Here is a 16,376-nt window from a genome sequence, read left to right on the forward strand (position 1 = left end):
CCCCCCCCCCCCCCCCCACGCCTACCCAGGACACCTGCAACCAACCTGTTAAAATGTCAGTCTGATGTTTTTACTAAAGCTCAGAATAATCCCGTACATACTGATAAACGTCTGTGGTGGCAGATGAATCAGTGAGGCTCACCTGCCACACTGGCTGACAGCTTTTTGGGGATGATAGCACATGAATGTGTCAGCGTAGCGTACAGTTGTCAGTGTTTTTCTTTCGGTGGTGTTATGTAACTGTTAAATCTATCTTTGATAGCCGCTCAAAGTTGAATATTTATGTTATACTAGAGTACCAGGACATGATGCACAACCCAAAGAAGTAGCTCCAAACCAGCTTCTGGCACGTCTGTTTTTGTTCACTTGTGCATTTCTTTAATCATTGAACATTTGGGTCATTTTTGTCTTCATATTTCTACATGAAATGATGCCGGACCCTCCTTTGTCTGTGATTAATATCAACCTCTTTAGTTGGATGATCCAGTCCAATGTGCACTGAGCCTTGCCTTTACTCTTTAGGTTGTCCTCATCAGGAGTTGTTTGTCCTATTCTTAAGCATGAAGTCAAATTAAAGCGGCTGACATTTTCTTTTCAAGATCCAAATTAAGACCCCTGTCAACACCATGTCTAGTCAGTCGTGTTGTTGTGGCTGGGACATTAAAACATTGAACACCGATCATACCCTATGTTGTTAATGGCTATTTCTGCCCTGGGCTTGTGGGAAATGGAGGCTGATGGGGCAGTCAAATAATTTGTTATAAGAGGGAGATTATTAACCTACGTAATTAAATGATAAAGCTGCAATAAGTAGAGTTTTATCTGAGGACAAGTGAATAAAATAAACATTGGTCGAGTCCCAGTGTTGCTAAGTTGTAATTTCCAGATATTAAATCAACAATCAGTGAAAGGAAAAGAGGTCAGCAGCTCACCTTAAATCACAGGGATGGCCACGTCCACCACGTTGGACCAGTCTGAACTCTTAATGAATATTGGACGGGTTGCCGTGATATTTGGTCCAGATATCCATGGTGCCCAGAGGATAAAACCGAGCCCTCTAGCTCCCCCGATGGGTCAAGGTTTTCATTTAGAGACTAAACTTACACGAGCCTTACATTGACAAAAGTTTAACATGGATCTGTTAACTTTGGCTATTGAACAGCTGTGAAAATAAACTTGGATGTGGTCTCTGTTGGACCTACTTTAACCCTTGTGTTGTCTTTTCGTCAAAATTGAAAGTCAACACTTTTTAATCAATGTTTATAACTTTTTCTTACATTTTTGTCTGTTATTTTTTCAATGTTTGTCATTTTTTTTACGTTTTCAACACTACGTAACACTAACTTATTAACTTTAGTCTTACAGTTATTTTTGGAATTTATGGTCAAACATTTTATAACAATCTTAGGAACATATGCCTAATGTTTGAGTTAGAAAAGCAGAAATTAGGAATTATTGAGACTAAAATTAAAGGAATGGATGTTGATGATAATCACAGACTGGAATATGTCAACTTTTACTCAATACTATTTCAACAACACTTCAATTTGATTTTGAATGCTATAAAATTGAATAAGACGTCCCAAAATTAATGAAAGTAGAGATTTGTACTTGGCAAAGAGCGTTGGGTGGAATCAATCATGTTATTTTGGGGAATTAAAAAGAACATGTAATAGGAAAACGGGTTAAATTTGACCCGAGGACAACATGAGGGTTAAATACCTCAAACATTACTGCCGTTGCTTATAATTATGCTATATACACTATGTATCTGCAAAAAGCTGATTTTGGCTGACATAATGGCCCAGCTGTACCAAATAGTATGGAAATTGCATTTATATTGTCGTGATTGCCTGACCTTAAACTTAAAAAACACCTTTCCATGTTCTCACCTAATAAAAAAAAGTCATTGATTCTGCATTAAATAGAGTCAGTGCTGGCTGCAAGCTTGATTTCATTTAAGTATTTTGGAAATGTGTATAGATGTATTCTGTGATTAAAAGGTAGTGGTGGTTGAAAAGTATTATATTTTTTTTTAACACGTAAAGCACAAAAAAACAGCCAGCAGCTTGTGGTTTCTTGTATTTTTTACTTAAGAGATACAGTATGAAGGAAAAGTTATCTTTTTCCTGTCATCAATTTTCGATAAATGAAGGTGGGATTGTAGTCTAGATCCAGCATGCGAAGTGGGTGCCTTAGATCACGCAGTCCCGGCAGATCAGGGTTATCTTTAATGAGACCGTGCAGATAAAATAAGCTCTGCTTCCCCGAGTGTTTGGGATCATCATCATCGATAACGTGCAACGGGATGCGTAGCTCTCGTTTCTGCAGAGCCGAAACCGATCGGCTCTTGGTGGAGCCTCCGGTTTGCTGTGGCTTTTCCTCGACTCATGCATTCTGAGTCAGTGTGAGGCAGCAACACATACACACACACACACACACACACACACACATAGGTACACACACACACACACATACGTACGTGTGCACGTCTTCAGCTGCTGTAAGCGAGCAGAATGTGGTGAAGAAGACTCGTCGCTGCCTTCTTCTTGCTGTCAGAGCGATGGCCTACATTCTCGCCTGGAAAAAAAAATGCTTGTGCAGCAGACTGTGAGAATTTGGGAGGGAAGAGGAAAGGTAAAGGCTAAAGAATGAAGAATGAGAGAAACAGAAACACCGTGGATAGGAGGAAATTGATAGAGCGAGCGAGAAAACAGAGCAAGGAGAGAGGCGAGTGGGTGTTGTGAGTTAACAGTGAAGCCCCAGTGGCCCAATTTTGAACAAGGTCGGGCTACAATAAGAAGAGTAAATCCCCCAAAAAAGTTTTTACTTCCCTGTGTGGATTTAGTAGAGGGTTTTGATTCATGTTTGCCAGAATTAAAACCCTGGGAAGCGCTAAAAAGAGCAATGGAGCCAACTTTTTTCACAGGTACATTATGCTCTGCTACTGTGACTTGGATGTGTCCGCGCCCAGAGGACGCTGTCAGGGGAATTTTAGGAAGTTTTCCAGTTGTGGGTACCCCACCTCAGATGTGAAGCGAACAGCGTGTAATGAACGTGTTGTAATCACCTTTTCTTTAATGAAGTGGAGCATAAGTGTGTGTATGTGCCTGGGTTTTAAGATGGATGTTGAAATACTTCACACACTAGGATGTTGCCGTGCTAGTTGCAGTCCACACTTTAAGTTGTTTTTGCATATTTGTTATTTCTGAGCTTGAGAATGCTTTAACTTGGCATCACCGCTCACTTAGTTCTTTTTTTTTTTGTGGTATCGCTTTTATTCCCGAATCCGTAAAAGCAGATGAAGAGCCCCGGGCCTCCAGTTTCCTAATTTTGAAATTAAACATGAAAATAAACGTGACATGCTCTCAAAGGCTGCTGCATACAACATTGCATGTTTGTTCTTCCATGTCCATGATGGAGTTTGAGATTTGGGGTGAAGGGAGTTGAAGCCAGGAATACATTTTAGATGATCCTCTAATATCACAAGAACAAGATGATTTAACACCTGGTACAATCTTTTGGCGCCAGCCAGTTTAACAAACTCGCAAAAGTAGTGACCCGTCCTGTTAAAAATGGCCTTTTCTCCAGTCATCGCTTAAAAAAACGGTGATAAATTGGTTTTATTAATGCATGTTAAATTCAACATTTTACATAAGAGCCATGATTTCTGCTACTGTGATTCTTTAAATCAAAGCTACTTGATGGATGCAATACTTTACAGATGCTGCCAAGAGAAATCAGACCAATACGTGATTATATTGTATTCTTACTTCCCCATTTAACCTATTCAGTGCTTAAATACATGTACTTATGACTACGATCATCTGCAGTTAATTACAGCACGTAAACCTCACAGTTACTCATTAATTGATCTCGTTGAAATGTATTATACATACATGCAACTTATAATACAACTATAAGTGTATAATTGTTCTAGAAGGTGCAGAAATGCTCCAATTGCTCTCTTTTTAGCTCAACAAGATGGATGTGGAATTGTATAGTTAAAGTTTTGATTTATGTGGTTTACGTTGGATGGTGATGGCATGTGGCTTCCAGTCACTCATCAGGATCGGGAATTCAACTCGCCGGTCTCCTTCCCTCCCTCCTAGGCATTCAATGTTTTGTTTTGTTAGGTTAACACCAGAGTAAATACTGAGGTAAAGGTGTAGAAGTTGAGCCCTGGATAGCCTTAACTACTGGCAGGTGTAGGAGACGCTTTGACAAGTTGTGACGAGAGTCCTGCTCCCAGTGCAGCGTCCAAGGCACAACGCAGGCGTGTTTTTAGCATCAAACATGGCGGATGCTACCAGGGTCCATCTGGGACATTATTCACAGTTGCCTCACACACACACAAATGAAATTTCTTCTTCTTAAGTAGCACTTTTCTAGACTTAAAAATACAGGAACCATTCACTGTTGACACACATTCATACACTGGGGCCGAGGCTCATCAGATCAACACACACACACACACACACACACACACACACACACACATTTACTCACACATCAACTCAGGGTTCAGTGGGAAGGACAAGGACACTTCAACAGGGGACTGCAGGGCCAGGGATTGAACCACCAACCGTTCTACCACTGAGCCACAGCTCTCACACACTAGTCAAAAAGGTATACCCACATACTTATATACCCACATATTTTTGCTCCCTATTTTCTTCCTATTTTTTGGTCATTTTTTTAATTATGTTTTTTAACAATTTCTTTGTTGCCTTTTCCAATGTTTTTGATGTTTTTTTGTCACTTTTTTGGATTTTTTGGGGTCCCTTTTTCAGCGTTTGAAGAAAATCTTTTTGTTTTGTATTTTTGTGCTTTTTTGTAGTTTTTTTTTTTTTTTTTTTCAACATTTGTCACTTTCTTTCAACGTGTTTTTCTGATATAGAAAGTTGTTGTAAACCGGTCAAATTTGACCCAAAGACAACACAAGGGTTAATTTGATAAATGGTTGGAGGAAGTAAAACTGGATCCAAAACTTTTTACTTCTTAAAAAAATGATGCCTTGCATGCCCTGCACGTAGCATCTAGCCTTCTCACTTAGTTAGGTTGACAAAAAGACCTAAAAAGGTCAGAAAAAAGTTCCTTGGCCATCATAGAGTTCAGCAAATCAATGACTACATTTAAAAAAAACTTCACAGCCTGAATATGCAAACTCTCCGGTTCTTTGGGAATTTCTGAGTCTGAAATCTGCCAAATTCTGCTTTGAGTGTCGTGTAATTGCAATTTGAAAAACAATTTCAGATCTTTTTGGTGTGGCACGCAACTAGGCAAGCCAAAATGTATTGTAAGCCTAAATTGATATGTGAGCTGGATCAAAGTTTGTGAGGGGCCAGATTTGGCCCACGGGCCTTGAGTTTGACACCTGTAAGTCTTGGTCCTTTTTACTGATGATTGAACTTTAACTTATTTCCCGATCATTTGAGGCACCTCAGTGATTTTTACTCCCTACTGGAATCCCCCTTGGGTTTATATAGTTATACTCTGTTTAATAAGTATTCATACTGAGTAAGAGATAAAGCTCAGGGAGTAAAGAGAGTGTATTGAGATGAACATATGAACAGAAGTGTATGTTGTAAACATGCTGAAGTCCCTCACCCTCCATCTAATGTCCATCCAGCTTCCCTTACTGCCCCAAAAATTGTTCTTCTTCACCCATTCAGATGTAAAATAGGTCAGTTAAAGTAGGTCAGTGAGGCGTGGATTTCAGGTCTACGCTTGACAAGGAAATATGTGTAAAGGAAAAACAGGTTTGGTGACAACGCTAGTGATGACTGGTTAGCAGTGTCCACACAAAAGTAATGTCATGTCACGTCGCTGACTGCACGCATGCAAGGTGTTCGCGGAGGGAAGGTGTTTTCCTCTTCGCCAACGGTCGGATTACTCTTAAACACCAGTTACCCCGCCGTTGGTGAGTGATGTTTTGGGGAATTTAGACTTTGACTGGAAGAGCCGAAGGACACGATGCTTTTAAATATTTTAATGATCTCAACATTTTAACCTAATGAGGTAACCCACAGGTTTTCCTTAAGGGGTAACCACTGTTATTTTTCAACCTGGACCCTATTTTCCTATGTTTTTGTGTCTTAAGTGATGAATTGAATACCAATCTTTGACATTGGTCCAGTATTAAGCAAAATCGCTGCAGTCAGCTACAATGTAAGTTAATGGTGCAAATGTCCAGCTTGTATTTACCTTCTCAAAAGTGCTCGTTTTGCCACTGACAACGTTATAGACAGGATGCCTTCAGATAGAGCTTCAACCCCCCTTTTGAGACCTTTTTGTTTAACTAGAAACTGCTCTGAAGTCGTTAGCACTAAACTCACCAGACTCCATTTAAAAAAGCAATATGTTAAGCATGTGTAGAGAATATTAGCGTGTATAAACATATTTAAAAAATGTAAATTGGTAAACTATGCGTTGATTTCAACCAAAACTAGAGTTGTGATGGTTGGAAAAGTGGATAGATGACCCAAAACGTTTTTTCATAGTTTTATTTTGTTTCTATTGATTTGAATTAAGTGTATTTTACGATGCTAAAACTACTGTTTATGTACATGGTGTCTGGTGGGTTTAGCAAAGGCAATTTCACAGATGTTTTTATGTTTAAAAAAAAAAAAGATACGAATCCTTTACATAATGTAAAAAGATCTTACTCTAACAGAAAGGTCGACCTCCTGAGGAATCCTTAACATAATGTTGCTGACACTTAAACTGAGAGTGTCAGTGGCAAAATGAGCCTTTTTGTGAAGCCCATTGACTTACATTGTAGCTTGTTGGGCTGCAGCGATCTCCCTTAAAACTGGACCAATGTCAAAGATTGTGGTTCCCGTGAGGCACTTAGGCCCAAAAACATAGGACAACAGGGTCCAAGTTGAAAAAACGGTAGTTACTCTTTAACATGCGTGCATGTGTGATAAATTCAACCCTTGAAATCTACTTATTTTGTACTTTGACTTCATTGAATTGAATTTTTTGTAGCAGTGGCTTTAGTAGCAGTCGTAGTAGTAGTAGTAGTAGTAGTAAAAAAAATGCAAAACATGAGACACCTGGTTGATTTTCGGGCATGTAATTCACCAAATCTGTCCCACACAAATCTCCCATTGTTATTGAAGTGCATTCTCATCTGCATTGAGTGTCTCTGAGCCTGTCGTACTGTATTTAAATGGGTTGATTGAGGTCAAACAGACTTTAATGAGTTTGATTCAACAGTGTCAGCTCCTCGTGATTGCATTTTCTGTCATGAGATGAGGTAACTTTCTTGTGTTTTATAGTTATCTTATATAAAACAAACAAATTGTGCAGCTTTACAATATATTTTATTAGTGCAATAGCTCCTACTGAACAGGTCTGGCATCTGTCAGATATTATCCTTCCACATGAGACGAGAACTGCACACTAATGAGTATTTTTTATTACTAATTGCAATGCTGATTATTGTCCTCATTCATTTTTGTCAATAGTGTAAAAATGCAATCTTAATCTTTCAGAAACCAAGGTTATCTATTACGATAGCTTGTTTTGTTAGACACAGTATTCATCACAAAGAAAAACATAAAAACTTCATGTTTTAGGAGCTGGAACCTTCCAGTTTGGCATTTCCACTTACAAAATGATGAATTGACTTGCTTTCTGTTGATTTTCTGTCTGTCAACTATAGGGCTGCGCAATCCATCATTTAAATTTTATCATCGTGATAATAAACTGGAGCAATAAACACATTGACAAAGGCTGCGAAACACACTCAGATTCTTGTGTGTTGATATAAAATATCAGTAGAACAATTTTAAAGCTACAGTGCGTAGTTCCTGCCTCCCTAATGAGGAATGTTGGCTAATTACAACGCCGCTGTTGTTGCATTCACGTGATACAAGCCTTCCGTGACCGACTTTGTCTAATGCTCACAAGACAACAATCAACAACTGATCAATCTGGTTTCTTATGGGTGTGTATGCTGGTGTTGTTTCATTGTCATAACGTGAGGATTTATGACTTAATTATGAGTGCTGTTAGATGTAATGCACTGAAGTGTTCAATGCCTAACGTGCTATTAGAGTCTAATATAATAATATGGCTTGTATTTAGGCTTTCTGACTTTTCAGCAGTTTCCCTCGAGATAAATAAATTACAGTCTTTATCTTATCCAGAACCAAAGGGAGGGGAACTCCTAGTCTTGCTGCAGGTCCCTTCTGTACTGTCTACTAATCGGACTCCCACGTGACAGTTTTACCCTTCTCTAATGCGTTGTTGGACCATGGCAACCCCACATTCAAGGCTAAGAAAAGTAAAACTCCTGCCCATAAATGCCTCACGGACAGATGACTTTGTTTTGTTTTCCCTGAGGGACACTTTGTTTTTTCTTCTTTTTGAAAATGTTTGCTGAACATCTTGTGTCAAGTGCCATGTTTAAACAAACACATGTTAAAAGATAAGGCCGGGTCCGTTGACTATATCCTTTGGAAAGCAAACAACGAGCATCACAGGACACAAAGAGCTGGTGATATCTAGTAATTAGCCATGATCGTCAATGACATGATTGAGAGGCCTGTCACACTTAGGGAGTGTCACTTGAAGTGAGACAATTAAAGAAGCCGGTGGAAGATGAACGTGCTATTTTAAACCAGTTTTCCCGTGACAGGATGACTGTATGTTCATTAGAAAACATTCCACACATCCACAGGTTTTGCATATTTACACATAATTGCCATGTTGTTTGGAGAAATAACGTCTGTGTGCTTTGAGCTAAGGAGGTCACAGACATCTCTGGACGTTGTGGTTTTATTTATTTATTTATTTACATTAGTTTAGTTGGAGAAACTAATTGTTAGTGGCTGTCTTTTGTTGCAAACGGACGCCACAGGATGTGATCATTAATGTATTCACATTAGAGCACGAACAATAAAGGATTTTTAAGGCCGCTTGAATAGGAATGTTTAGTTATTTAAAAATCCGTAATGCTGAGCTATCGGCCGGTATGTATTTAAATAAATAAATAATCCAGATACGGGTTACAAAACGTAAACAGATTTCCCTAACATTAGTTATTTATGTTAAATGATTCATAAATAATATGATAACTTGTTTTATTGTCACAACAGAACAGAAAAATGTATTAAAGTTCGGATAAATAAAATGTATAAAAATACAAACTTACTTTGTAGAGCGTCCTCTGGTGGACAGACTATGCAACGCCATCACTAACAGGGACGTTGTAGAGCGTCCTCTGGTGGACAGACTATGTAACGCCATCACTAACAGGGACGTTGTAGAGCGTCCTCTGGTGGACATACTATGTAACACCATCACTAACAGGGACGTTGTAGTGCGTCCTCTGGTGGACAGACTATGTAACACCATCACTAACAGGGACGTTGTAGAGCGTCCTCTGGTGGACAGACTATGTAACGCCATCACTAACAGGGACGTTGTAGAGCGTCCTCTGGTGGACAGACTATGCAACACCATCACTAACAGGGACGTTGTAGAGCGTCCTCTGGTGGACAGACTATGCAACACCATCACTAACAGGGACGTTGTAGTGCGTCCTCTGGTGGACAGACTACGCAACGCCAACGCTCATAACATGGTTGACAGTCAGTTTAAATTTTTTGAATATTCATTTATCAGAAGCTTTTGTTATTATAAATGATTCTGATGAAAGAATATTTAATTTTTTCGGATTTCAATCGGGCGCTATAAGTGCCGATACCGATAGATTGGAAAATGCCTAAAATTGTATTTCCAGAATTAAAATGAAAACATTGACGGTCAATAATAGGTAGATACTGGTCATTTAGCTGTAGTATTAGCAACCCTGATAATAGGCTGTTTTAACATCTCGGACAGTAACTCCTTCTGGGGACGTTCAAAACACACCTTAAATACCCCTGCCCTAACACTTGGGGTGGTGGGTGGTGGTGAGGGGGGCGGTTCGGACCCCGCACGTGGTCACTGCAAACTGTCTGGTCCTTCATACTGAATGCAGTGAAATGGGTCAGAGCGGCTCCCAGAACAGACCTCTTTCCTTCTGTAGCTAGTTATTATTTCAACAGTACGCGTGTCAAAATCTTCGCCACAATCAGACGCAGTTACATAACATCACCATCCCAACTGCCCCGGCGGCCAGACCGCAATAAGCCTGAAACACTGAGACTCAAACCAGAGAAGGGCGAGTGAGCAATTATAACCAGTAACTGAAATTTTGAAGAATAGCTTAATAAGTACCAAAAAAAAAAAAAACGTTATTCTATTTTGTTCATTTTTATATCTCAACGGTCAGCAGCACGGGAATCACGTAGCATGTGGCTTTAACACGGCAAAGCCCAAAAGCTATAGCTGGCTCCTGAACACACCTGATGTTGGGGTGTTGTGTGCACTATGCAGAAAACACAATCCCATCGCGTTCATTTTGCAGAGCAGTCGCTCTAAAGGTGCACGCACAATCCAGCATGCCACCCAACAAGTCCAGGGAAACCCCTTGTGTAACATGTGATGCGCTGACTTATTCATTGCATATAAAGTTCCATTACAGTAGATCACAATAAAACCAGACCTCTGAATATTGACTGTCTGATTGACCTTCTTCGGGCTTATAACGTGCTTGTGTTAGCCGGCTTACTTTTCCACATCGGCACCATTTGTCACGTAGTCCTTGTACTTATTTACAAGCATTGGTAGATGAGGCATAGAGACTGTCACGCTGTTCCAAAACAAGCCAGGCGACTGAAGCTAAGACCCGCGGCTGCACCAGAGTTGATGAAGGACAGATGGGGCTTCCTCTGTAACTCGAAGAAATCAAGGACTGTGGGAAATGCAGGCTTTGTTTAAATGTACGGTTGAAGAATTAACATTACCAAAGGAATTGGTTGTTAGTTATTTGAAGTGGGGAATCGGTCAGTGGTGGAGTAGTTAGGCTTGGAAGTGTTGTGTGTATGTGGGACTGGGTTTTGTGTTTTAGGACCCCCTCGAAAATGAGATGATTCATCTCAAGGGGTTGTTCTTCCAATAAATATACTCCACATAAGTGCATGTATGGGGGCAGGTTGGCTTCTCTGCTCAAAATGCACCACATTTTCCTTGATCATACCTTAGATCAGTGGTTCCCAAACTTTTTCAGCTCAAGACCCAAAAGAGAAATTTGGTGTTTTCCCCGGGACCCAAATTTACAAAACTCCACCATGAATCATTGTAACGTCTACATTTTTGAAAACTGTGGACAAAAGACGGAACAAATCATGAATTTAAATGTATATGAAATGTATGTTTTCCATTACAAAAGTAACCAAAAAAGGTCTCTACTCTCCTTCCTGTGTCTCCGTCCGCTTCCATCATCCCTCAGTTCCAACACCAACGTTTTTTTAAATAATGCTGACTTGAATTTAATGAGATGTGTGTGTGTCTGGTTGGAGATATCAACCAGCTGGTCTAGTCTAGGTTCAGTTTTTGACATTTCCATTCTGAGGTCATGCTGAGCATTTAGTCTGTTCTATGACTCGATTGGCGACCCAATAAAACGGGTCTGCGACCCATTTTGGGTCCCGACCCTAAGTTTGGGAAACATTGCCTTAGATCATGAACTAGTGCATGTGTCTTTGCAGGCAGAAGATTCCCTTCACCCTTGTGTTCATGTGTTTTATACCAGAAATATGGGTTTCTTTCAGCCAAATTGCCCAAAGGTAACATGGATGATTCCAAACAGCGTTCTTCCGATTAAAATTAACTTTCACTGAATTTTTTGGATCATTTATTTAATCTTATACCATTTGAATTCTCTTTTTTTTTTAAATGGTTTGAAAACATTATCTGGACTAAACTTTGACATCTACCTATCTGGGATCCACTCAGCATCCTCTGATCTTAGCTATTAGTCAAAATAATTAAAAACATCTGCCTTTTTAACTAAAAACTAATGTATAAAGGGATATAAATGAGGTTTGATGACCATGAATCACAAGAATAAGTGTAAAACCTTATATTAAACTATTAAATCCGGTTTTAAAAAAGCGCCAAAAGCTGGAAAAAGGGACCAATGTATCAGAAAAAGTGACAAAACATCGGAAAAGCACAAAAAATATAAACTTTCAAGTTCATGGTTAACGTTAAGACAACACAAGGGTTAATGTGTCTGTCCCTTTGCAGACGTGTTACATTTAAACCGGTTGCTTGAGCAGAGCTGAAGGTGAAGTGCAGGCGGTGTCCACTGAGAAGCCAATTTCCAGATGTTTCTTCAGAATACACAGTACATGTTCAGTGGACTCTTTGCTTTTCCTAAGCACACATCCACAACTGGAGGGATTCCCATCCTTGGCGTCCTTATCTGATACTTGTGGAGGGATGGCTTGCAGATTTTGTCACTCTAGCCAGTACAATTTCACCATTGCATACCATCGTTATCTGACTTCTCTGAGTGTTTCTGAGAGATTTATCTGCTGTTTTTGATTTATTAAGTGACAAAGTGAGGACCAAATTAAGTTCATGCTCTCTCTCTCTCTCTCTCTCTCCATTGTGCTCTTAGCCTAAGAACCACATTAAACTATATAAAAGTCAACAGTGTCAGAGATCAGTTGCAGGTTAATGTCATGACACAATCCCAACACATCTCTGAGTGGTACTTTAGTTTGAGTGCACTTCATCTTTGGTTGTTGACCTTCACTGTAGCTGCAGTCCCTTTCTTTAACAATTACACATCTGCCTGTTAGACTGTTGTGACTCAGGGGTCTCCCGACTCCAGGTGGCTAACGGGATTGATTTAATCAAAGGGGGGGGGGGGGGGCAGACTTACTGATGTTAGCCACTATGTTCAGTCCGTCCCTACCTGCTGGGTGGCTAACAAGCCAGCTGTCTGTGGACATCAGGCGGATGTCTTGTCTCAGGAAACACCAACATCAGGAGCAGATGAATGCGTGTGCAGATGTTTCTGCTCCGTGTGAAACTCATTGTTAAAGTAGATATCTGTGCTCTTCTTAGTTGAAGCTTAATTGAGTCTATAGCTGTGTGGCATAACATATTTTTACAATTGCATTTTTTAATAATGGAATCCAGAAATCCAGAAAGTCTTTTAATATATGCGTTTACTTTAAACTAACTTTGTGGTCAACTAATTAATCAAAGTGTAAAATCACAATTTCTTATATTTTTTTATACATATATGTGTGTGTGTGTGTGTGTGAAAATTAAGCATTAGCCTAATAAAAACCTAATAAAACAAATAATTGAGGGTCGCTTCTTGATGTACAGTTTCACAGCACAAGTTCCCCGAGACTCTCTCTTTTATACTGAGTCAAAATTGGTATTCTAATTGAAATTTCTTTAACCTAATTGCTAATGAATTGAAAATGTAATTGAATCGGGACCTTCATGGGAGAAACCCAGCCGTGGTTTCAATCTTGTTTTTATGAAAATTGTAATTTGACCCAAAGCATGGAATTTCATTGGTTTGTCATGTTTTCTAGCCCTGTGTGGTTATGTTTTATTTAAATGTTTTTTTTTTATGTTTTAAGTGGGGGTTAAACAATAGGAAAGAGGACAATTTGAGATGGCAGTAACCACACAGTGAGCAAGACAGGGTTCTTAGATTTTTAGGGACTTATATCAATAAAAAGGTGTGTTCTGGTGAGATGATTTATGATGAATCCATGACTCCATGACATACTAACATATTGCTCTGCTCTCTTTTCCCAGTCGGAGGCCAACAGGCTTCTCCCTGCACCCGGGGTGGTGCCATGTGACGGAGCAGCCGTGGTGCTACAACCCCACCATCACCACCGCTCCATCACCTCCACTCCAAGCTGTTTGCCCACCACCGACTGCCCCCCCACCCCCTCCACTATCCCTTACCCCCCCTTTATCTCTGCTCTGAGCCCCGGACGAGGCCAACCACAGCCAACACATGACTCACCCACTGGAGCCCTAGATCAAGTGAGTCCAGTATGGCTGCAATATGTCTCGCTCTAACCCTTGTTGTGTCTTTTGGGTCAAATTGACCCATTTAAAAGTGTTTGATATCAGAAATGTGGATTGATTCCATATTACGTTCTTCAGGTAAAATTAATGATTGCTTTCATTGATTTTTTTTGGGTGTTTTATTTAATCTTACGGCATTTTAATTCTACATTTTTTTATGGTTTCTAAACAGTATCCGGACTAAACTTTGACATCTAGCCATCTGTGATCCACTCAACATCTTCTGATCTGTCAAAATAATTCATAATTTCTGCCTTTTTTTAAAACTAAAAACGTATGTATAATTTGATATAAATGAGGTTTGTTGACCATGAATTCCGATAATAAGTGTAAAACCTGTTATTAAACCAGCTCAGGTTTTAAAAAAGAGCTGCAAAAGCGGAAAAAGTGAGAAATAAATCAGAAAAAGTGACTTTTTTTGTCACCTGAAAGGTTAACTGGAAGACAACACAAGGGTTAAGACACGGGTGAATGAATGAATGAATGAATGAATGTGAAGCCAGCTACGAGTTTCACAACACTCGGCATCAGTTGCCGATGTTTAAACCGCTAGCGAGCTTCGTGATGCCAGCTGCAGACCTCCGTTGTATAAGCTGTAGGCCTAGTTGGTGGTTCAAATACCCGAAAATAGGTGACTTTGAGCCGGGTACTGAGCACCGCGAGCTGCCGGTCGTTTTAATAGACATTACTGTATTTATTTGGCATTTGAGTTCAGATATCAACCAACTTGCCTGAATAGGAAGAAGCAGAAGCTTATTTTATCCTTTTTTTATACTTAATAATCATCATGAAGGCTTCATATTTGTATAATTTCTCTTTGACACATTCTTTATATTTTGCATCATATGTGTATACATAGTGCTGTTAAATGATTAAAATATTTAATTAAGATTAATCGCATTAATGTCAGAGGTATCTCGCAATTAATCGCACATTTTTATCTATTCTAAACGTCCATTGGTATATTTTTGTCCCATTATTTTTATTTTTTTCTCATTTTAATGCTGTTATCAACATGGAAAAGTGGATTTTGGGTGTTGTAGTTTTTCTAAAAAATGACGCCGTAAAAAGTGGTTTTACGTTAACTGACAGCACTAAAATACTCACATTCCCCCCCAAAAGAAAACGTTATGTATAGTAGGTATATATTCACCTTAGTCACAGCCTAGTGTGTATTTTATTCAACACCCTTCCTGTCGTAGTATTGCTAGAACGTTTTAATGATTTATGCTTTATTTTGGTGTGTGCACTAAGCTTCTCACTAAGGCTTCAGACCATGTTTATTGGATGTGCTAGAGGTGAACAGAGGTCCATATTTAATATTCAGAGATGTAAAGCAAGTCACAGGAAGTGGCTATTACTGCTGTGTTGATCTGACATGTGCCTGGATGGGTTTCCAAATGTAAAATACTATTCTATCAATTCATTTTTTCGATTTATCTTCAAGTCTACATGTGATGGGATGGTGAAAAATAATACATAACATTATCAAATGTCTGGTTTTTCTTAAGATCAACAGTCCAAAGCCAAAAAAATATTTAATTTACATTTGAATGAAAGAGGAGAGTAGAAAAACTTTGGTTTAATATAAATATAATAATCACTTAATGGCTTAATTGTTTCAGCGAGCTAAGTAGTGAAACCATCACTATGCATTGGAGATTATAATATCCACCCTGTATACGGTGGTCATTCTTTTTTAGAAATATTTTCATAATAACTTTTCAGCTTGGAGAGGGAAAAAATGGATGAATTTGAAACCATGTCAACCATGTTGAAAAGTGTTAGTAGTGCCACAAAAGTCAGTGTCATCATAATTAAAATGGCTTAATAACTGTTTGGTTGTATTCATTTTCGGGTGTAAGTGCAGCGAGGTTTGCATTTGCAGAGACTACTTTTCTTGGCTTGGCTTTGTGTTTCTGGCCATTATTTTGGATTTAAAGTTTTGTTAAGATCTACGGTAAAAAAAAAAAGATGATAAAACTTTGAACGCTATAAATTGTCGTGGTACAAAAACTACATAAAGAAGGCCCTGTGTGAATATAATTGGACGTAAGAGGTTTTTCATTCAGTACGTAAAACAGGGGTCATCATAATTGGCTGAATTTTGAAACGGTCTCATTAAAGAATTAAGAGTTTGTCAATTTAATTTTGAATAGGGCCGGTTAGTTCAGGCTAAATTGATGGTTAAAAGAGATTGAAAGAAGAAAGATAATAACTCTCTCTCTCTTCTTTTTGCCTTTTATGCATTATTCCCCTGCGCTGAGCACTCAGAGACTTGTGGCCTCAAAAAAGCGTCCGCATGCATCCCAGCATGTCTGACTCTACCTCCTGTAGCGAGTCGCGAGTTCAAATGAGGACACACACACACACACACACACACACACACACACACACACTCA

At 39.2% G+C, this 16,376-nt stretch overlaps 1 protein-coding gene across 1 annotated transcript in view; it reads left to right on the top strand.

The window, feature by feature from the left end:
* Positions 1–16,376, top strand: part of ncoa1 (nuclear receptor coactivator 1) — a 50,034-nt gene that overhangs the window by 4,546 nt on the left and 29,112 nt on the right. Inside the window, exon 2 of the mRNA XM_034900756.1 lies at positions 13,693–13,929. The gene's annotated coding sequence lies outside the window, so the exon portion shown is untranslated. The remainder of the gene's footprint in view (positions 1–13,692; positions 13,930–16,376) is intronic.

Source organism: Etheostoma cragini, chromosome 18, assembly GCF_013103735.1.
Source record: "Etheostoma cragini isolate CJK2018 chromosome 18, CSU_Ecrag_1.0, whole genome shotgun sequence".
NCBI lineage: Eukaryota > Metazoa > Chordata > Actinopteri > Perciformes > Percidae > Etheostoma > Etheostoma cragini.